Raw genomic sequence first — 24,270 nt, 5'->3', positions numbered from 1 at the left:
AAACAATTAAATATTTAATTTTCTTTTTTTATTTTCGCTAAAAAACAGGGTTTATTTTTTGTAAAGAAGGTCTGGTGGCCCTAAAATGTAAAATGTTGAGTAAATTTTGTGTTAATGTGTTGGTCTTAAGTAAAACTAAGGTGTAACACTGAATTGATTGACAATTTATACTTTTTACTTTAAAAAACAGTCAAATGAAGTGGGGACATTTTTGACCCCTGAGGACCACCAGTGTGATTATTTGCTGCCATTAAAAAAATTTAAATGGTTCAAAAAAAAAATTCTCACTAAAGTTCAACATACAGCACTCTCTAGTTATTCAGATAGTCAAAATTATCTAAACAATTAAATATTTAATTTTCTTTTTTTATTTTCGCTAAAAAACAGGGTTTATTTTTTGTAAAGAAGGTCTGGTGGCCCTAAAATGTAAAATGTTGAGTAAATTTTGTGTTAATGTGTTGGTCTTAAGTAAAACTAAGGTGTAACACTGAATTGATTGACAATTTATACTTTTTACTTTAAAAAACAGTCAAATGAAGTGGGGACATTTTTGACCCCTGAGGACCACCAGTGTGATTATTTGTTGCCATTAAAAATTTATAAACGCTTGAAAAAAAAAATTCTCACTAAAGTTCAACATACAGCACTCTCTAGTTATTCAGATAGTCAAAATTATCTAAACAATTAAATATTTAATTTTCTCAATTTGTTTTCGCTAAAAAACAGGGTTTATTTTTTGTAAAGAAGGTCTGGTGGCCCTAAAATGTAAAATGTTGAGTAAATTTTGTGTTAATGTGTTGGTCTTAAGTAAAACTAAGGTGTAACACTGAATTGATTGACAATTTATACTTTATACTTTAAAAAACAGTCAAATGAAGTGGGGACACTTTTGACCCCTGATGGCTCACATTGTATGCAAATCGGGAGGACATCACAAGGGTTAAATTTATTTAGATGCACTGAATAATGAAACTTGACTTCTCTTCACATCATTGTCTCCGCCGTGCGTATATTTCATACAGTTCTTGGTTTGGGGTGCAGTTTGTTTCCTGTATCTTTTATTTGCTATTAGGAAGTAATAGAAAAATAAGGTCTCCCTTGAAAAAGAGATTTTTAATCTCAATGGGATCTTCCTGGTGAAATAAAGGTTAATAAATAAAGTAAGTATAAAGAAGACAACTTAAACCAAATCCACTTCGGCTTAATTCATTAATTTGAGAGACGTAGTTCTTTTTAAAAACTGAGGCTGTCACATAAGCTTAAAAAATATCTATATCTCAGAATGTGATAACTTGAATCACGTGACATTAAAATACTAATTTAAAAAAACAACAACACATCCTCTTCTGTACGTTAACCTCATTATTAAATACCATTTAAATCCATTTTCCATTTATGGTACTAAGTTAACAGTGAATGCATAAATAATATTTTGTATTACACTTGCAATAGATTTGTGGGTAAATATAAGAAAGTAAGTTTTATTTATACAACACAATTAAAACCAAATTGCTCTACCGGCTCGTTTCTAAATGTAAAATATCAAGCTTATATTTGGCCAAGAGTTTGTGATGTCTTTGTTGATTAGGAAGGACTAAAGTGTAAGAAGCACACCCAGGAACTGAACAACATTTAATACTCTGAGAAATTCAACTAGTATAATTCCAATTTCTCGAAAGTTGTCATTCACTTGACATCTTGGCTCTAACAATGCTGCGTCAAAAGCAATACGATAACGTCTTCTTTTCATCTCGAGGCAACACTCCTGTATCAGGAAACCTACAGCATGTACATGTCATCTGTTTGGCACTTTCCCCCCTCTTAACTGTATGCGGCCTCCTACATGTCAAATTGAGCAAGCACACTAGAGACGCTCTCATAAGGTCTGGAGTGGGACTTGTCCACCAAGTGGGGCTAATTATGCAAATCCCTGCTTCATCCTCATTGGCTGGGGTCAGAGCTGTGATATTAATGATTAAGGAGCAATGAAGTGACAGCAGAAGGAGACAGAAAAAAGGGACTGTGTGGGAGTGTGACAGACTTTGAGAAAAAGGCTCTTCTTTTCACTTACACAACTCATGCACCAATACGATGAGTGTGGTGTGTTCATTTTTCTCTCTTCAGTCTAACCATGTTCCTGCCTTTCTGGGCTGTGTTCAGCGGGGGGAAGAATCAAGCCCTTTATCTCTCAGCAGTCAACACTTCCCGTTTCCACAGCGACACACTGCTGCATAGCTGTAGCATCTGGGTTGTATCTGTAGCGACCCCGAAACCCTGACAAGGCCTAATCTGAAGTTACGGGCGGCAGCATGGCAGATTCTGTTCTGTGTGTATGATCTTTTACCTCTGTGCTCAAGAGGAACAAATACCTCCACAGAGATTTAAAAAAAAAAGAAAAAAGATGAGCACATTTCATCAAAGGAAAGGCATTTACTGGACTTCCAGATATGACTCAGACTTAAAGAGTACAGTCAACAATTACAAAGGACTTATTATTAGTTAATAAATTTAGATAAAACTACAATGTGTTTCACATAAACACTGTATCTGATTATAAAGCTAAAGATTTTAGCACATGGGTTTATATTGACTTGCTTTTTACTTTTCTTTCTTCTTTTCTTGTATATTCAGTGCAACTATGAGGTTAGAAAAGGATCACAGGTTTGCGTTATCTCTCTCCCTCACAACATTTAGGCTGCATGGCGAACCATGAAGCCTAAAGTTACCCAGTGTGCTAAAATATGATTCCAAGAGACCATAAACAAGTGTCCATATGTGACAAGTTGGAAGTGAGACCCATCCTACCATTGCCATTACTCTCATGTGTCCTGGCGCAGATGCAAAAGGAACCCTTTGTGCTCATCTTTTGGATACTTGCGGCCTGTATTTGACACCACAGGAATGAGAATTGGCAGAAATGTACTGCTAATCACTGGGATTCTGTGTGTAGGAAATATTTTTTTACAGCTGGAGACATTTAAAACATCTACCAACTCTGTGTTAAATAAAGTCCCATGTTCCTTATCAGGAAAATCAGGGGGGGGGAAGAGGAATAACATGTCCAAACAAGACCTAAAAAGTCACACAGCATGGCTGACAGATAATTCACATGTGATCTAATGCTGCTTATATTACAGCGTATGTGCCCAACATGTTTAGATGTTCAGTGATTACATAAAGTCAAAAATTAGCACGCATGGCTACAAAAGCTTTAGAAAAATCCTCAGAGTACAAGCTAGCAAGCTAGAAACGGACATATTGCATTACTCTACTATTAAGAAGTAATTTAAGTGGCAGCTGAAGGCAATAATTTGCCATAGCCACAAAGATGACTTTGGTCCCTGTGGTTACAAAAGTGCCAATTTCCCTAAAATCTGGAATAAACCTATTTATTCTCGTCATTCTTCACCTCATAGAAGTTCTAGAAGCTGAACCACGACTGTGGTTGAACATGTGTTAACAGATGTTTGTGATTGTTTTAATAGTCCCGTCCCTCGGATCCTTGAGGGCATCTGCATCTCATTTCACAAGTGTGTAATGCGTTTTCTGTTAAGCTAAGTCATGCAGGGCTCGAAAACACGAGTATAGGATCTCTGAGTTAGCGTCATTAGCTAGCAGCTGCTGAAACCAGAGCTCCGCTATGAAACCAACCGAACCCAGAGAGACCAGAAACTCTGCCAAAAGTACAGCAAGCCAAACCCTCCTCCTTCTACTTACTCTCTGTCTGTCCTCTCTCCTACATCCCCCTTTTTTTCTTCCCCATTCCCCAAGCATGAGCAATTCACAGTTAATTCAATTTTCCCTCAGCTGGGCTCACATGGGACAGCATTGGAATTCCGGTTTGTCATGATAAAATGATTACACGGCATTGTGTTTCTCCGGGCGCCTCCCAGCGCATTTATTAGAATCTGTCAGTGTCGATGTAGATCGGCCAGCCAAAGTGCCCGTCTCCTCCGCTCCTCCTCGCCACTCCGCTTCCCCTTCCCTCCCCGAAACTGGTTATTCCTTATGAAATACGTCGCTCCTGGCAGACGCATAATCTGATTACATCCGCTAGATTAAAAATATATTGAATTTTTTTCCCCTCCTCTCCTCTCCACTTCTCACGTTTTTAACCCCTGTTTCTCAGCCTCTACTTCTTCCTCCGGCCTCTTTCTTACTTTCCCATCACCAGGCTCCCACAAAGGACTAATTTCTCTTTCCAGTTACTTTGTTATATTGGGTTTGACTGATGCCAGTTCACCAGCACTTTTATAATGAGATAAGGGACAGTCATATCAACCGCTCCCAGTGAGACAGATGATGATGATTGATATATTTTATCATTAATATTAAAACTGTGATTGAGGTCTCAGCTTTATTTCAAAAGTTATTTTGCCCTGTCTGGGAACAACTTTATAAGAAGAAAGTGTTTCACTTGTCATATGGTGGAAAAACAATGCTTTGTCAAAACGTAGGTAACTTATTTTTTATAGTCATGCAAGCAAACACAGTGATCGCATGATGCCACAACATATTGTTCTTCTTTTAATTGCCATCAAAGTGAATGGAGCCAGATGGATTTTGTGATAACATGTTATTATTTACAACATATGCTATCTGGTGTATATAATGTGCTTAAAAAGATCCTAAATATGCACTTATAAGTCGAAATTTCAATAAAATTATTAATACAAAGTTCCTTATTGTTTATTTGCCACCATTTCAGCCATGAATAACACATCTATAATACGGCAGTTGGGTATGCACCAATTTGATTGGTCACTCAAAAAACTGGCTTAGATAGGAGCAAGCTAATCAAGAGCTACGCTAATAATCTTTGGTTGATTTGGAGCACTTTGAAGATATTTCCTGCTACAGTAACAGTTTTTCTTTGCGTCTTTGCCATAGTCGACACGTTGGTCAAGTAAGCTACTGTAAAGCTCTGAAAATGATGCTTCCCCACTTGGTTTAACACTTGTTATGCTAACATAGCATGCTGTCATCAACTGTAGATTAATGTTATTTCACTTCAGCCATCTGTTGTCAGCCTCACTGCAGGAGGAGCAGTGTGAGCGATGGTAATAAGTGACAATAGCAAGCACCTGAAATTAGACTGGTGCAAATAACTTTGCATTATGCTAGTTATTTTTCCATGGTTGTTTGTTATTACAATGAAAATACCTATATTCTCCTATTTTACAATGTAGGAAAAGCAGTTTTAAATTCCAGCCTGATGCTTTCTTACATTACTAAAACTCGACATATAGCATATAGTTGGATTTCTTTGCAGCCACTCCTGGCACCCTCATCTCCTCGAATCACTTTTCTCTCCTTCCCTTTTTTTCCCTCCACCCTCCCCATCGCTCCTGTCTGGATAATATTACAGCTTATTATTTTTCATATTTCCATCCCTCCCTTTTCCCATACCGGCCTGTCAGTCAAGCTGTCATGTGTGATTTGGAGCTGCCACTCACGCTCTGGGTTTCGGGTACCGGGGTCCGATGGCTTGTTTACTGAGATGTGACTGGAGGTGTCACGCTGAATAAGCCCACCTCACCCCTCCTCACTCCTTCCTTTCTCCTCTTCCTAAAAGCCCTGCTTGGCGCTAAGAGGAGACCCCTGTGGGTGTGAGGCTTGGGTGGCTTGTGCCAGGTGGGATGTGCCATTGTCGATTTCGGGTAGTGGGTTCAACATCCGTGCGGCCCCAGGTTGCGTGTGTGTGTTGTGTGTGTGTGTCATTCTCTCAGCCAACCAATTACTGTCCTGAGGAGCCGGCAGCTGTCGCCACCATCGTCTTCTCTTTCACCGCCATCACTCTTCCTCTTCCTCCTCCTCCTTTATCCCTCCTCTCAGTTGACAGCAGGGAGTCAGAAGGGAGTCTCAGCCCCGGGTCCTGCTCCCATGGGGAGTCATTACACCACTGTGGGACTCTCTCACACACACAGAGCAACACACAACTTGTCTCCTCTGTCTCTTTCTATCTATCACTATGCCACTACATCCTTCAATTAAGCCCGTGGCTTTCGCTTTGGGCATCTGATGCACATTCATATGAACACACACATGCACTCTCATCTAATCCTAATGTTCCTTCTATATTTGTCATTACCCGCTCCCCAGATGGGGCTCGGTCCATTGGGTTTTGTATATAATAGAGCCTTGGTGATAGAAGCAGAGTGTATAGAACTCACACCTCATCCTCCTCTCATTTATTGTTTATGAAGGAATTCTTCAGAAAGCTTTTTTGCTCGTTTTTTCAGATACAGATGGCACAGTGGTGGTATAAATGTGTGTTGCCACCGCAGTGTCGTGCCTCCACAGTCCTCCGCTATCTATCCCTCACCACTCTTGCTTTATCTGGGACTGTAACACAAACCAGATTGGCCTTATCATGCGTCTCTTGCCACACACACTCCAACCTAGCATGAGTCTTGCTTGCTTGCTTGCTCTTACATGTAAACACACATATACGCACGCGCTGCTGGAGCTTACGCGTGCTATCAGTCACAATCTGTGAGTGGATATTCCAGCTATTTCACTTAACCATGCAGGGTAAGGATATTGGCAGGTGGAAGGGGGAGAGAAAAGAATTTGGAAGAAGTGTGGAATATTTCACTTCAACCATGAATTCTGTGTATAGATAAGGGCGCCTCACTCCGAGTGTGTAACTGTTTGTACATACGTTCTCGCATGTGTGTGTCGGTCTTGTCGAGATTTACCTCCGACATACTCGTTAATCACAGAATTCATTAGTCACGAGTCTCTAATTGTTTACTTTCCCCTGCGGCAGTACTACACAAGGTTGCTGGCCCTCCCTATTACAATTTTGGAAGAACATAATGGCAAATTAATTTTCCAGGTAGCTCCGATTCGATTAGTCATTTCTGAGTACACTCTATTAGCTGGGAAATTGCGCATTTGGAAGTCAGAATGGAGAGTCTGAGTTTGATTGCGTCGCTTACCTGGAAAAAAGACAAAGTAGCAGAGACTGAGTCAGGAGTCGGAAAGGGACCCGGTGAGGAAGAGAGATGAAGTAATGAGCCTGAGGGATGAGTTGGAAGAGAAGTGGTCTGGTCTGCTTTGAGTGGCTTTAATGCAGACACAAGCACACAGTGGGAAGATAAATTGATCCATTAATAAAACCATAATCTACAAATAAAGCCAAATTGATTCACTAATTAGTGGGTACACTGCAAGTGATTCAGCTAAAACAAGACAAATAAAATGAGCAATAATAGATGTTAAATAAAAGCCCACCAAGAAGTCTTTTTATGTTAGGCTTTACAGCTTTTAAATGCTGTGTAAAAAGCCTTTTGTAACCTGTTTTGGCCATGACTTTATGACTGACTGTGTATGGTGTTAATTACAACACAAATATTTTGCAAGCACGTCCACTTCTTTCACAACACTGAAACACAGGCGCAATAGACCCGATCACAAGTGAACTTACTTAAACTATGCATTATAGATCAACACACTCTGCCTCTCTGTCTCACAGACGCACACACACACATATATGTGTACACACATTCCTCTTTTTCCTCATTTCACTGAATCTCCACACACGCTCACATGCTACATCACAAATGATGGGATTTAAACATCAACAGTATGAAATATTCATGTGTCAGTGCCAGCCGCTCGAGCAGAACTAACACCAAGGGGGATTTGCCTTCAGATCTGAGGATACCACTGCATTCATCCCTCTCTCTCTCATTCCCAAACTCTCTCTCTCGCTCTCCCCTGTTGTGTTGCAGCATTCTGAGCCATTGTCACGGTGTTGTGTACCAGTGTGTTCCTGAGCATTGTTCTACTTTTCTGTGATAACGCCTTTCCGCTCTCAAGTGTTTTTTGTATGTCTGTGACTTGGGGGGGGGGGGCAAAGAATGACACGTCCTCAACCTTTTTTAAATTTTTTATTCTTAGCTCAAAATGTGGGAAAGGTGGGTGAAATGGACTGACTAGAAATCAGAACCTGAGGGGATGACAGTGAGTTCGAGAGATGCTAGTCGGATTGGATTACCCTTGATAAATTCAAACATGGCATACTGCAGAGCCAAAAGTCTTAACCCTATGAGCTTTAGTTAAATGCATTCACCCATTTGTCACTGGAAACAGTGATATCAGTAATTTGTATCAGTCCAGAACTGCTGTTACTAATAATAATGATAGACATTATGAAGAAAACAAAGAGCTCTAGCAGCAGTGCTACTTTCCTTCAAATGGGATCACAACATTAAAATGGAGTTGTCACAAATGCAATAAACATAGGCAGAATCAACATATGTCATTTGATAAAAAGGAAAGCAAATTTCCTTTATTTCATCAGTACAGTGCAGCCCTGACTACATATAGAAGAAACAATCATATGTTATAGCTCCCAGTTGGTTCCCAGTTTTGGGAAAACAACCAGCAGCAATTTTGGGCTATTGTGGGAATGTTGGTAATGATGCCTTTGAATCAGTTGTGCTGCTATTTTTGGTAATTCGACGCAAGGGTCATTTGTAAATGGCATAACTAAACTCACTGAACAAAAATAAGCATTAAAGACAACAGGAAATGGGCCATTTACTCCCTCAGTGCGGTGTAATTTCTGTGGAAAAAATGGGATTTGCGACCCGATGCAACATAGTGAGGAATGATGCAAAAGTGTAAACCAATAAAGTGCGAGTTCTAGAAGGAACACTTCAATCATCGGAGGCTGTGAATAAGAAATTTGCGATGGTTTTATTGGTTAGAAATTAGGTTTACACCAAGTAGTCCAGGATAACATCACCATTAAATATTCACTGTTTTCCAACAGGATACAATGTTGTTTTTTTTCATCAGTGGAAAATTACATTGCTGTTGAGCATATTAAATGAAAGAAGCGTTAGACTCAATGCTGCACAGTAACTTATTCATAAGTGCATTATCAGAGCTTGTTTTATAGTTTAAATTACTTGCAACAACTAGGTTATGAACAGGGTAATTGAGGCTTACAATTACAAAAAATCTAAAGAGAAATGTCATTCTCAGACCACTGCAAAATGAGGATGTGCACGTGCAGACAGTAAAATCTCTAATGGGCTCAAAATTGTTAATAATCTGTGGTGTAGCAGAGAAAAACCATTGCTATTAAAATGTTGCTGAAAGTTTCTGCGGAAGCAAACTGTTTAGAAAAGTTTGAGGACTGGTGGAAAGAAAGTTGTAGAGTAAAAGACGTAGGCGGTATAAGGTGTAAAAGTTTGCGAGACTCTTAGATTACTCAGTGAAAGCAAGTGTGATGAAGTATACGGAGATACAAAGACTGCCAATGGGGGGGACTTGGGAGTCAGATATGGGTCCAGTGGTCATCGTTCCTCCTGAGATTCATCCCTTTTCCATTTAAAAGATGTGATTACACCGCAACAATGCGCGCACACACTTTTACACACGCTTTGCTGGCAGTGGTGATCCAATTTAGGAGGTTAGAAGGGAGGGATAAGGAGATAGAGGGAGCAAAGAGGGGAGTGGAGGGGTGGAAGGCAGCCATGTAAGAGATGCAATGAAGGAGAGGGGGAGAAGCGCGTTCTCTCTCGCCCTCCCTCCCTCTCGTTTGTCATTCTGTCTGCACCGTATGCAGATGAGGAGCTAATATGATATCTCTGCTGAGCTGATGGATGTTTAAAATGATATGGCAACCCTGAGCAGCCTCGCCGCATGCTGCCTGCCGGGGATGGTGTCTCTGTGTGTGTGTGCGTGTGTCTTTGGGAATGTGGTGGTTTGTGTGTGTCAGTCAGTGAAAACCATATCCTAATCACTGTAGCAATGATACTTATGCACTCAAACACTTCCATTCATTTAGCTCAACATTAAAGTGGCTATAACCTATATTTTACGCATAGCCATATATCAAACGAGGATGTGAAGACAATGTGAAAGGATCGACTGGTAGTGATGAGGCTGAAGAGAAAAATCACCCAAACCAGCAGCTTCTTTTAGCATTGCATAACTTTGTAGTAGGTTTGTGTTTCTGTTGTTTAGCATTCCAGTTCATAGATTCACTGTTTTTGGTTTATTCACACCTCATGGCATCACAATCAGTGGCACAAAAATGCTGTAATGTCACTAAAAAAGAATGAGGCACCCATCAAAGGATAATAATATTATCATTTATTAACAGATCAACTTCCTGATTCAACTTTGATCAGACTTTATCTTACCTTTATCACAGTAAATGCCTGCAAAGGGCTAGCACATGCATACATGACTGAGGGCCAAAATCGCCCCACGAGATCCTAAAAGGAAAACAAAATAACCTGAAAAAATCAATAAGAGGCGGCATTAGGCAAAGGAGTGACGAGATGAGTGACTACAATGGGTCTTTAGTGCTATTTAAATCAATACAGGTGCAATCAGTGGCCTCTGCAGTGATGCACACCAGACAGTTGGCCAGATGTTGGCTAGCTTAAATGCTAATATAGCAGATTTTCTTATATCTTGGTATTGATTTCAAACTCTCAAGGGCTCCATATTTTTCTTCACTTACCTAACTTTTATCTGTCACTTAGTGTGACCTCCTCTGGAAAACTGATTTTAATGGACTTTGTCCAATCTTTGCTAGAGATGAGATGTTTCGAAATGTAAGCAGTCCGTCAGTGAAATTTGGAATCCTGCAGCAATAAAAGATGGATGAATACCAAGTAAAACTACCTGTTAACTTAGAAGCGAGTGGCTGGAACAGCTACTAGTGGCAGCGAAGGCTACCACTGACTGACAGGGTTGGCTAAAGGGTTGCATACATATACAACCAGGTCCAGGAATTCTAGCTGTCAGCTCCAAAATGATGGGAGATGAGGTAATTTCACTGTATTTGGATGGAGCTTCTGTGATTGCTTCAAAATACAAGTAATTTCTCCTGTCTTCAGATTGTTATTTTCTTCCGATGATAAGGCCACACCAGCCAAAATATTCAATATTTGATGGCAGAGATCAGGAAAAAACGTCTGCACAAACAAAGAAGCCAGAACTGACGAAATAAAGGATATTTTGAGTTTGTTATTTCTATACTTTTATGTAGTATTTGTAGAAAATAGTAGAATTTTTTTAGCTACTGTACAACTACAAGCTCGGTAGCTTAGCTAGGAAAATGAGTAGACTAGCATGCTAGTTTGACTCTTTCTCAAGGTCCCGAATGACAGTGGCTCATGGGATTGTTATCATGAGCTCACCCAGCAAGAAGCAAAGATTATAAGTAGTGCATACATTTGTGCACTGTTGATGACTGTACATGGAAATCCTTTGGACAAGATATTGACATGCACAAAGATATTGACATGCGCAAAGCCTGGATTGTGCAGATAGGTACTCAGTCAACGCGTATAATACGCTCCAAGAAATCAATAATAGTTGCTGGTCAATGTGAGGCTGTTAAGAAAACATTAATATCGACAAATTGTAGTTTTAAATATGCAGCACGAAGTGCATCAGAATTTGTGTATTTGTTCATGTGCATATTTTCATCTTGTCATGGTGGTAATGAGAAGTGGGGGTGGCAGCGGAGAGTGAGAGAGGGGTAGCAGGACTGATTGGATTCTCCACAGACTTCATTAGTTAAAACAAAGCCAGTTGTCCATTTGGGCTCTTTCACAGCCTAATTGATATTGATTTACTGATTTGCTCAAGGGTGATTTAAAAGCATGTTTGGTGTTATCGTCAATGCTGCTTTTCCTCTCTCGCTCTCGCTGTCTGTCTCTCTGAATTCAGTAGCGCTCCATCTTTCCGGTAAGCTCAGAGTAAGGAAAAGTTGGCTCCTCTCTTTAAATCACCATTAACAGCCACCTCCGCCCACTTTGTCATTTCATCACCGTCACATTATTTTATGACATAATTGAGAAGAATTGAGGGAAATTATTCTCTTTTCTACCTAATTTCCCTCCATGATTCAGGCTTGCCAGTGCAGCAGATTAGTGAGGGTTATCTTTGTCGTTGTGGACTGCATGGACCGATAGATCATCAACATCCTCGTAACTGCATAATGATAGTTATCATAAATGGTTAGTGGTTGGCTAAGTGAAGCATTGAGATCAATGGCTGTGGTGTTAGTGTTAGAATGAACAAGGCCTTTTATCATATTGATGGATGGCAGGCCTGTCTTTAATGTGACATGTTATGATCATATCAATTTGTCCTCAGTTCTTATCGACATCGCTTTATTGCCTCTCCGTCTCTCACAGTCCATCGCCCCACATTGTAAATTCAGACCTGAAGTGGCAGCGTGCCACAGCGCTCCATAAACCGACCATTTCCCGTCCTCTGCTGTTTTTCTTTTCTTCTCTCTGTCTGGAATCTGCTCTTTCCGTCTTTTTAATCCACCCAATTTCAACTCTGTTTTGATACCTCTCTTTCTCTGTTTACTGTCTCTCTCACCTTCCTCCTTCGCAGGCATCGACAGACAGCCCGAACGAAAGAGTGAAGGAATCAGACTGGGATTAAAATGTAATATCAGACTATTAAAGAGATTAGTGTTTGACATTTCACCGTCTGAGCTACCCTCCAATCTGATGAACTGGCATTCGTGATATTGATTTATTCCCCGTCTTCTTTTATCAGTCCACATTCACATGGACAGCAATAGATCTGATATGGTGGCCTTTTATGAGGCACCTTGTCACTGGGGCCTTAGCGCTAAGTAACAGCCAACCGACTGCCAGGAATGATTGTTTAGGAGAGTGAAGTTTTTTCATCGAATCTGTAGTTTTGAAAGACCATAAGTGACTGATTTCACTTTCTCAAGTGGACAAAAGCAAGGTCTTAGTATTGAAGCTGTTAATGAAAGCTTCAGGTAATACAGCATTGCCACAAAAGAGCCTTTAATTATTTCCAATTATGACAAACCATCGTTTCAGCTCAATTATGTTGGATATCCGTCAAGGCTAACAAGGTAGCAGGACGTGATTGAGGTTCCTTATTATGCTCTCTGTCAACACTTATATTTTCTTTAGTGAACACCAGAGACTTGCAATAAATGGAGAGCATTTGTAGCGCTTTCTTAAATAACCTTCCATTCAAAAATATTTTTGTCTATTTCGTTTCGCTTCCTCAAGCTCCTCAAATGTGTAGCTCTGCACCGATGCATCCACTCAGACCTCACATCAGTTGGTTGATGTTACACCTCGAGTGCCTCTGCAGGATTTTCAAGAACTAAGAACGCAATTTATTGAAAATCATTCAAAAGAAATGGTTAACTACCCATTTAACCACCGTTAGAGTAACCTGTTTTCTTGAGGTGACTGCAAGCTGTATAAAAATGATAATGAAATGAAAGAAATGTGTCACACTACTCATTATACTTTCAGGTTGCTCTGTAATGTTAATTGTACATGTAATTAAATTACAGTAACTCCTAACCGTGTAGTGTGTTACACCCTAAACAAGTATAATTGTGACAAAATGTGAAATACTTGTCATGTGCTTTGATGTGCAACATATTTCACATGGCAGGCTCACATCTGCCTACACATCTACAGATTAATTATATCAACATGAAAATTCTGTCAAGTATAAGTTAGTATTGGTTGTTAGGAGACAACATCTAGAATTTTTTTTAATGTGACCTAATCATATTGTAACATCTCACGCAAACACAAAACATGGATTGAGTTAAAGTTAGCATTTTCTATCCATGGATGCAACTTCCTCCTCCTCCTCCTCCTCCTCCTCCTTCTTCTTCTTCTTCTGCTTCTTCTGTACAGACATGCTCCTGTTGGTGTGGTGAGTGAGAGAGGCAGAGAGAGAGACCTGGACTTTATTTCCCACTTTCAGCTTAGGGAGAAAATAATGTAGGTTGTGCCTGTGGGAGAGCACCAAATCACGGTTAATCTAGTAGGCATACAGCCATGAATGATTTTGCATAACCTAATTAGTGAATGTAAATGGATACCAGCTGAACAGGTCAAACAGTATTAAAGTGTATCATTTGCCTCTTTGGTTCTTTTTACATTTTTAAAAAATAATTTATAAATCTAATAAATCAGCTGATCGGTTTTCTGTGTGTAAAAACTTTAAATTAGCTATCTTACCTTAATTAGGCACAAAAACAAGCGATGGTTGTAGCTCATGTCTGAAAACATCTGGTTTTCCGGTTACTAGAATCGGTGCGCTTCCCAGTTTCTAATACAGTGGTGGAAATCCTGGTTAACTTTAGTGTCACTGGGTTCATTAACTAGAAGTGTGTCCAAAAATCCCATTTTGGCACTGAAGATGTAGTGAAAGCGGCACCTTCGGAAGTGCATCAGCGGTGAGTGCTGCATTAGCGTGATGAGCAAAGGTCACCCACGTTGTGAGCTCAGTAGGATTCATCACGACTGCAGCTACATGTGTAAAACAAAGTGAAATAGCACGGAGCCTAAAAATAGCTCTTTTAAGTTGCTTCTAAGTGCTCATGGCTTGTGTGGTGTGAAAGCTGTTAGGTTAGCAGTTACAGTTGTGCTGCTTAACGTGGATGAGCATGAGCCAGATCACTGAAAAACTTTGCTGAAATGCCCTCCGTGTGGAGTGGTGTGAGATGGTTGTATTTATAAAAACCCGAGAGCAACCTATAGAAGTGAAGACCTGTGAAATGTTTTAAATTAATGAAAAATATAAGCTTTGAGTAAGGAAAAGTAGATTTAATTAGCTGTTATACTGAATGTTCTTCATATAGGCCTCCTCCTCACATCTAATTCCCCCCCTCTATCCCATTTCCTGGAACCTTCGTCCTTCCACGTTCACTTTGCACCATCTTATCATCCGGCCACCTGGTAATGGCCTTGCGCTCGACTCCACACACACTAGCATTGTGTCCGTCGCCCCAATCAAAACCTTAATGCATCTCAATTTAACCACTGTTGTAACACACATGCACCCCCTCACTCTCTCTCTCTTTTTTTTCAGTCACTCACTCTCACTGAGACACACACACAAGCACACACACAAGCACACATGTATGCAGCCTTTATTCTGTTGTGAGGAGCGATGGGGTCGAGGAGTGTGGCATCAGTAATGCGTGACGCATGCCTCCATAACGCCGGCTTCATTTGCATGTGTGAGGAGGTCCGGGCTAATGGAGCTGATCTCTTGTGCTGTTATTAAATGGGGAAAGAGATGGAGAGAGGGGTGGGGGGAAGAGGTGGGGTGAGGTGGGGGGGATTATTATTAAAGAGGAGGAGGGAGAGACAAAAAGAGGGGAGGTCTTCTCTTGTCTCCCAGAAGCGTGATGGATGATTCAGAAGCATCTCCTTCACTGAGTTTAGTCTCCTTAGTTGCTGTACAGCTGTACACTAACATACAGCAAGTGTGTGTGTATGTGTGTGTGCCACAACCAGCCTGCCTGCATACCCTTTGACTATCACAAGGTAAATGAGGCCTAACACACTACTGCCACTTCTCCCTTTATTCACCCTTTACCACTCAGGTCGTTTCTCTCGCTGCATTTAAATGTCCTCAATATGTCACACGTGCATGCATGAGCGCATGCAGTCCTGTCAACACACACTCATAAATACAGGTGCACACACACACAGTAAATGAAGTCTCTTGGGGCACTTGTTTCAAACCCTTTGTAGTAACAGCACACACGTGCACTGTTTTACTGCAGTATGTTACAGTGTAATTGCAATTTTCCAGCAATTCCAGCGCTACACTGTAAAGTAACAGAACTAAACTATAAAATAATGTTTGCTAGAGCATTCATCTTTTATAGTTTACACACCGAATTAATGATCATTGTGTTTTAGGTTTCGCCTTTATATGCCAGAGCTCCATTATGATGTGCTAAATCAAAAATGTGCAGAATTTGCTGCTCAGCAGTGGCAACAGCAGCCCCTGTGGCTACAAGTGGTAATTGCAGGATTCTGGTAAATTCTGTTGGGCAAGTTGAAGGTTGCAGAATGCAGCTAATCATTCAAACAGTAGAAACCGGAAATTGTTACTGGCAGCTGATAAAATGGCTAAATGAGTTTGCAAAACATTTCTCTCATATCCTGTATGAAAGGTGGATGTTTCTTCCGGGTCTGAAAAGTGAAACTAAGGTCCCCAACCCTAATGCAAATGACAAACGTTTATTGATAATGAAGCAAGAAGCTAGGCCATAGACTGAGATTTGGGAAAGGCCTCGCTGAGAGAGTCCCTTAAAACCTTTGAGAGAGGCTGGAAGTGGGGCACAGAAAGGAGAACGAATGGGTGTGTGGTGCAAGTAGGCATTTATAGGCATATGACTGAAAGGGAAGTCTGTGGGGTGTAGTCCAGCTACTGAAATTCAAATCTCAATAAACACTTTCCATTGAGAGTTCTACGATCGAATCAAATACTAGCATGTCTGCTTTGTTATCACCAAGCCTGGCAGTATCTACATCCTCTGCTCTTCCTCAACAGGGGAACAAAGTTCATTTGGAAAAAAGTTCCTCATGTCTTTTATGTGTATGTTTAGGGGCCAGGTGCTTATTTACTGTCCTGTGTCTGAAATTGGCCAATAAAACTGAAAGAATAGCTGACATCATCATGCTGACCTTAAGCTTAGCGTACCGACTGCCCCCATGTACACCACTTTCTCATGACTCTGTACTGCCAGGTCTTGTCCCAACAGTCCCTGCTGCAGTACCTTATGTCCTCTTAATCTGCCAGCCTCTGCTCTCAGCTTCTTCAGGACCATGACCTTAGTGTTGAACTTTTTCTCAGGAGAAGCTCCTCCACCTTATATAGAGCCAGAACAGGTGTTGTAGGGAGGACTGGGAATGACAGAGAACCCTTCTGGTGATGTACTGAGGTATAACAGGGTATTATAATTTCTTTAACAAACAGCACATTACATATGTGAGACTGTTTGTGTTGAATCCATAAGCTATTCATCTCTTTAGATGTCTATTAAAGAAGATAAATACAGTTTATCTCACTACCCTTTAAAGCTTTACGTGGTAAAGATTTTTCTGTCAAATGTGAGAAACAAAAGCATTCTTTTTATGTTACAGTAACCACACATAACTAGTTTTATTGTCAGGGGTTCAGGGCATAACCTTGTTTTTCAGTACATAAATCTGTGTTATGGTGATGTATTGCCCCAAATCTGTCAGGATGATCAGACATTTCCTGGAATATCTTTCGACATTAACTTTGTATTTTCATTCAAATCTTTAAATTAGTTTACCCAGACCATAGTATAAAAAGTATGCTTTTGGAACTATCAAATGTCTCATCCTTTTATTTTGGCGATTCTAAAAGATTTATCATTTCCATTCATTGCTGGAATGGTGTCATCGGTCAGTTCCAGTTTTGACTATGGATTTTTTTTTTTTATGGTAAAATATTGTAATGAAATATTCACAGACCTTCTCAAACCACTCCTGCTGTTCAGCCAGCATCTACATTGTCCGTCCACATGCTCAAAATCTTCAAACAGATTAGTTTTGCCAAAATATGGTTGAATGCTACGCTTCTTCCAGCATTTCGGGGATTTTTAGGAGTGTGATAGCATGAATCAGAAGCGGTACGTTTAGCCAGAAATATGATTTTCTTGGAACATACTGGGGGTACAGATGGACAACAGAGGACTGGATTAAGAAGGAGGAGTAGTTTCTTTGGACGCAGTACTTCTTTCTTTTAAGCCTTTTAATTCAAGTGTCGTTAAAAGGAAGAAACCATTCAGCTTTACAGTTTTGAGGGGACTATTTCTTGATCAACTCAAAATGCATTGTTTTAAACAGTTCCACACACAATAAGACACTAGAATCAGGATCAGTGTTTTTATTAACCCTTTATTTGTGCTATTCTGGACACACCTGAATGCAGCGTCAGTCAGACTGTGATTAATGAAACAGCATTTCATTGGTGTTGCTCAGGTCTTGATGCCATCCAGTCCCCTTCCCCCTTTGGCACTTTGGCACGGCCATCTACCCGGCTCATCCTCCAGTGGGAGAGTTAAGATCCATCTGGAGACAGGCCAGCAGCCTGTATCTGACATCATCTTAAGACCTGGCACTGTTTTTCAGAGTGACAATGGCTGACTTAGAAACAGACGCAACACACACCTCAACACTTACACACACACACCGGCGATGGAGATAAGATTAAGATGATGAATAAAGTGCGAAGCCTTAGGAAAGTGTGAAAGTCAAGTGTGGGAATGCATTTATCAGTGTTTAAAGATGTGTGTTAGGGGTGTGTTGATTGGCTGGGGATTGTGGGTACAGCTTGTGAAGCGGGTATATGTGAAATGCACGATGGCAGGTGAGAAGGAGAGAAGCGTTAAAACGGAAAGTGTTAGGATGACACAGATGGGCTGCTGAGAGGAGGATGAAGCAGGGGAGAAAAACAAGAGACAGCTAGCGATCCTCCTGGGGCTTTTAGAACAAGCAAATATCAAATTGATTTACTGTAGTCTTACAACTGCTAATGAGACAGTCGGCGCAAAGGTAACTGACAACAAATCTGATAATAGATTAAAGGTTTTTTTTTAATCTATCAAGCTGAAATGCCAACTATTCTCTTGTTTTAGCTTTTTAAATGGCTGGATTTATTTTTATTGAGTCTCCATAAAATATAGATGTGACTGTGGGGCCTAAGAAGTGCACAAATGCCACATAGCTGCATTCTTTCCAGCAGCCAGTAGGGTGAGACTCCTTTGGTTGGCAGTAGAAGTCAGATTGTGTAGAAGTCTGAGAAAATTAACTTTCCTGGTGAGTTTAAGGCCTCTGTGTGTGCTTTAGAGTTTCATTTAACACAATATATCTTGGCTTGGAACATTAGGATTACATTTAGAAAATGGGAAATGAGATTTTTAATCTCAATGAGATTTTTTTTTTACCTGGATAAATAAAGGACTAATAAAAAAAAAAAAGAACCGGGTGTGCTTTAGTTATGGGCTACTTTTACCTCTTTCCACTCTTTCCACTGGTACCAGGTTGTACCTGGTACTGGGTACTGCTTTTTTAGCACCTGCTCTGCCGGAGTTCAAAGCAAGCTGAGTCCGTGTCAACAGACTGCACTGCCAGCAACTGGCCCGTCAGTGGCATCACTCGATGAGTCATGAGAGTCACTTCTTAACAAAAATCGAAACTGCCATTTTTGAAAGGAGGATGACTCAATGACGAAAATGAGTCTGGCAGTCCCCGAGTCTGACGAAAAGGTGTAGACTGAGCAGCATGTATATCATCTGTTATTGTGTTGTGTTTCTTTCGCATACAAATGACGTTACGGGACTTTTGGCAATGTTGCTATAATGACCCCACCCACATTAAGGTGAAAACAACCCAAACTGAGTAGAGTCGAGTCAAGTAGGTACTAGTAGAAAAGAGGCATTTATGATTGGCAAGTCGCTACCAATCATAATCATAATCGCTACCAATCATTATAAGCTCTGGTTACTACCAGAGTCAGACCCGAACTGCCAAAAAGTTCACATTGGAGCACAATGGGTGCCCTCACAATGGTCATTCTGTGATTTGTATGACTGTGGCTTAAGTATTTTGGGGGCTTTCAACTGAATGCATTTCAAGATGCTGCCTTGGACTTAGAATGAGTTTGCAAGTACTTCTGAATCAGGCAGTATTTTACTGTGTGGCTGTTTGAGAAATACTGAATGTTTGATGCTGTTCAATAGGTTTGTTAAATGGCTCATACTGTCTCTCTTCACACAGCACTAATGCAGAAGCAGTGTGTAGCGGTGTGTGCTATGTGTGCATCACATCTTCTGGTAATCACAGTGTCTCCCAGTATCCCATGGCACGTGCCAGGTCTTGCCACCTGCTCTGTCTTTGCGTCGCCTTGTCCGCTGATGCCCAGGAAGCCCCTCAAGTTTTCAGCTTTGTTTTATGTCTCTGCCAGGCCCTCAGCTGCGTGAGGTCTGCAGGAGTTTGTGCGTGGGTTCACATACATTGCCAAAAAGCTGTCTGTCATTAAGCATGAGTCTGGCTTTTTTCCACCTGGACACTGTTTTCCCATCTGTTTCCATCCCAGTGATCAATTCTGACCCAAATTTTGTCAGGTTGACTTATGTAGACCAGCAAAGGGCACAAGCATTTCCAAAAAAATCAAGCCTAAAGCTTCTTGTTGTGTTTGTTTTCTGCAGAGAGATTTTATAGAGCTATTCTATTAATAGCTCTGTAATGAGGCAGCTAATAAAATTCTGGTGTGAGTCAGTCGGTGTGCTGGAAAACAATGAAAGGTTAAAATACTATCCAGGCCTAAAGTGACCACTTATGCTGAAATAACACTCTTGTAGTAAGAATTTTGAAAAGTTTTCAAGTAGTAATCTGAAATTTCAACATTAACAAATGTGAATAATTCAGCCAAGGGATACTTAATGTTGTTTCCTGTCCCCGACTTCTGCCAGTAGATAGCTTGAAGTCACGCTGTTCCTGTTTGACAGACTGTCCTCAAAGTTTTTATCTCCACAGTCTCAGCAGAGACCACACTTAGTTAGCAGTCAACCCTGGAGCATCATTGCAAAAACAAGGCTAATGAGTGCTCGGCAAAATATACAGTACACTAGAAAAGAACTTTCAGAAACACCTTGAAACACTAAACACTGAAGTCAGAAATATAAAGCTTCTATATCCACCAGTTCTAACACCTGTGGATTGTTTGTGTTTTAATTCCATCCTGATGAAATTGGCAAGGACTTAATCATAATCAGTGTACGATATTTGTTTCAAGGAAATGTCTCAAAAGAGAGTGCATTTCCCTTTCAGAGGGAATATATATAAAACTAACAACAAGTGACAGTAACAAACAAAAAGCTGTAGTAATCATACACAGTCCAAACTTGAAAGTAAAGTAACTTCTTTAAAGACTACTTGGGGTCAGGCGCTCCTTAAAGAGCAGAAGCTGGCACTCCAATCCCTTAAAATAAATGCATGCAAAGTTACATTACTGAAAAACTCAGCTGCTTTCTTAAAAGGTGGTTACTGGAAATGGTGGCTTAATAATTACTTACATAGGATCTCAGAAGAAACATAATAGGGATACATGGAGGTGGAAGCCTGCAACAATGTCAATGTTTTTCACAGATTTGAAGCATAGTAGAGGATGCATCATGGTTAAGGCTGCTTCGGTGTCTCAAATCCTGGATGCCTTGCAGCCACTGAGCAATTGAGCCACATATTAGCTATTTGCCGATCTGTGGATCTCTGTGTTTGGCTTATCGCCATTTACGAGCATTGACGGTGTCTTGACGTTGCATAGTTTGTCCACCAGAGGGCACTCTGCAACTTTCCTGTTGGTGACACGTTGGGAAGCTACAGATTAATTAGCTGATCCAAGCAAAGTCTCAGACTGTAAATGGTATTAAGTAACTAAGTAGAAAAAAAGTCAGAAAAATCTATGTTTCGTGTATCTGAAAAAAAAATTACTGGCCAATATATTGGAATATTGGATTTTAAAATCACCAAATATCACTGTTGGTATAAAAATTCTATGTGAGTCAGCTCTATTGTACAGTGAAATCCTAGAAGACCCAAAAACATAAGTACACAAACATCACAGTGGTTAAGGAAGAAGAAAATTCAGGTTCTGGAATATAGGAATCTGAATCCTGATGTTAACACAACCTGTAGTGGGCTGTTCAGTCCAGACATCCTAGACGTAATGATGGACAAAAAGATTTTGCAGGAGGAATGATCCAAAAGTCGTCTTTCATCATTGTTCAAGTCTCAGAGGCAACTAAAGACAACATCAGATGGAGGAGGATGGAGGAGTTACTAGATTAGAGTTCACGTACTTTTTCCAGCTAGCTCTGTGATTAATTACTCAATGAATTTGATATAGATGTAAGAAGTACCACTATTATGTGTTATTAATTCCATCTAGATTGTGTTCTTATAAAACTGAGACTCAAATAAAGGCTAGACCGCCTCTTATTGATGCAGAAACCCTGATAAAGGTTTCAAACTTTTCTAGACACATACTGAGTGTCAATGAAGTTTAAGCACGAGTCTTGTAATTAAAGCATGCAAGACCTGTCTGCTTTATCCTGTTTTGGCTTTTGCTTCCCAGCTGGATATGGAGTAAGTGAGAGGAACTCTTAGTTGCTTGACTGTGCTTTTAGTGTCATCATACTTTAATTGAACTTACTGTTATTAAGTTTAATTAGAGTCTTTATAACTGGCTGACTTTTTCTGTAATGTCTAAGTTGCGAAGCATGTTTTAGCATCGAGCTGTAATATGCGAGTTAATAAATAATAAGAACCATGGAGTGTAAATGTTTGGAGGTTATATATGTATGTAGATTTCAAAATATGAGAGCCCTGGTCGAGTTTTGTGCGTAGTAGTTTAGTTGTGTCTTATTTGCATCTGTGTGTATGTGGTGTGTGTACTTGTAAGTGCAGGCTGTGTGTATCTGATGTTCCATTTACCCTTTTTCATAATTCATGGCACTGGGAAAATGGACTGAAGCGGAGGTGGCTATCGTGTGTGTGTGTGTGTGTGTGTGTGTGTGTGTGTGTGTGTGTGTGTGTGTGTGTGTGTGTGTGTGTGTGTGTGTGTGTGTGTAACAGATGAGCGTTTTGTGGTTCTGTGGAGATGAAACGGACAAGAGTGCGTCTTTGAAATGCAAAGAGTAGTGATAGCGGTGATTGGCCACTGTGTTGAGGAGGAGTTTTTTTCCCCAGCATTTCATCATAACACACTTGCTCTCACCTCCCACCTCTACACACACACACACACACGAACACACACACACACACAAAGTTTATTAATGATCGCATTGTGTTAATTCATTATTATTTTATTTACCTCTGTGACATAAAACCCGGACTAATTCGGTGCGTCTGAGCTCTGGAGGGTTGCTTGTGTCTGCTTGTGCGTGTCTGTATTGCACTGAGTGTAATGCTGGCTCGCTCACACACACACACACACACACACACACACACACACACACACACACACACACACACACACACACACACACACGCATACAGTGTCTAGTGGTGGGGCCTGGGGACCAATTTATTTACATGCAGTGGAAGAGGAACAGAGAATTGGAGGAAGGGATAAAACAAAAAGGGAAGGAGAGAAAAAGAGGAAGCAGCAGGGAATTATGGAGAAAACCCAGTGGAACGAGCAAGTTTCTCTGCTGTTCCCAAGGACAGACTAGACCAATTTACTATTTAGATGGCTCAGTGGGGGTGTGCTTCTTTGCGGATTTTGTTTGCCAATATCTTAAGTGGTTTCCAGAAACGCTGCCTTCATTGGTGACGGACTGTTTTAGCTCCGGGGTTAAAAAGTAGCTTAAAGCTGCAGTCACATGTATTTGCTTTGAAAACAGGTAGAACTTAACAGGAAATCACCTACAAATGATGCAACCGCAGCCTGGGAACATTTATAGAAAATCCGAGTGAGATGATAACCTTTGCTGGATGCCACTTTGTGCTGCAAGAGATACAGTAACTGTTTGAGCACACAGAAACGTCTCTCACAGTAAATCTTAATGTTTGTTGGATAATTTTATTTTGAAGTTATAGGGAGGGGGTTACTCTATAGTGGGAAATTGTTTCATGACTGGAAACAGGTTGGAGCTGTAAAGCATACTGGAGATGTGCACTGATATGATGTTTATATGTAGCTCTATTAAGATTCTATCCTGCATCAATGTATACATTTTTCTTCTGTTTATCTGCTTCTAGTTCTCGGCAGTTAAGTCAAAACTGCTTGTATTTCCCTCTCTCAAGCAATCACTGGAGGGAAATTCTTTGTAGCGTGTCCTGGGTCTGCTCAGGTGTTTCCCTAAACGTCGAGTCACCTGCTGTGGAGAAGATCATCAAACCTCCACAGTCGTAGTTTTCAGTTTCCCTGCCTTCTGTAGTCCCCCGCTCTTTACCTGACTGTTTTTGTCTGATTTGTTTCTTCTTTTGTTTGAGCGTGCTTTTGTGTGTTTCATTTCCCCGTTCTTGTTCCGTTTTTTTGCCTTCGTCAGTGTAAGTTAACTCACCTGTCGGGTTCACCTGTTACACTGTGAAACACCCTTTGTTGAACTCTAAGTCTTTATTAAACTTCCTTGTTTCTCCGCCCACCCGCCAGTCTCCGGGTCCTCTTGCGAACGTTTGCTAACGAACCATGCCCAGAAAGCCCAGAACAAAGTTCATTTTTTCCCACTTGTACCTGGAATCGTATTCTTTTGGCGACAGCACACAGTTTGTAGCCATAGGTGATGAAGGGAATTTAGCTCAGTCAGAAAATCAAAAGCCTCACCTTCAAGCTTTGCAACTCCTGCTCTACTCTTCGAATTTGAGGGCAATCAGTTCTTTTTCCCCCTCGGTTAAGAACCGTAGCCTCAGAATTTAAGGTGCTAATTCTCCT

General features: G+C 40.6%; 1 protein-coding gene across 1 annotated transcript in view; it reads left to right on the top strand.

Annotated features, from left to right (window-relative positions):
- Positions 1–24,270, top strand: part of celf2 (cugbp, Elav-like family member 2) — a 243,829-nt gene that overhangs the window by 24,762 nt on the left and 194,797 nt on the right. The window lies entirely within an intron of this gene.

This window comes from Rhamphochromis longiceps, linkage group LG17, assembly GCF_057381845.1.
Source record: "Rhamphochromis longiceps isolate RC_006_pf linkage group LG17, R_longiceps_female_GT1.1, whole genome shotgun sequence".
In the NCBI taxonomy this organism is placed as follows: domain Eukaryota; kingdom Metazoa; phylum Chordata; class Actinopteri; order Cichliformes; family Cichlidae; genus Rhamphochromis; species Rhamphochromis longiceps.
This window is presented reverse-complemented; position numbering and strand designations above follow the sequence as displayed.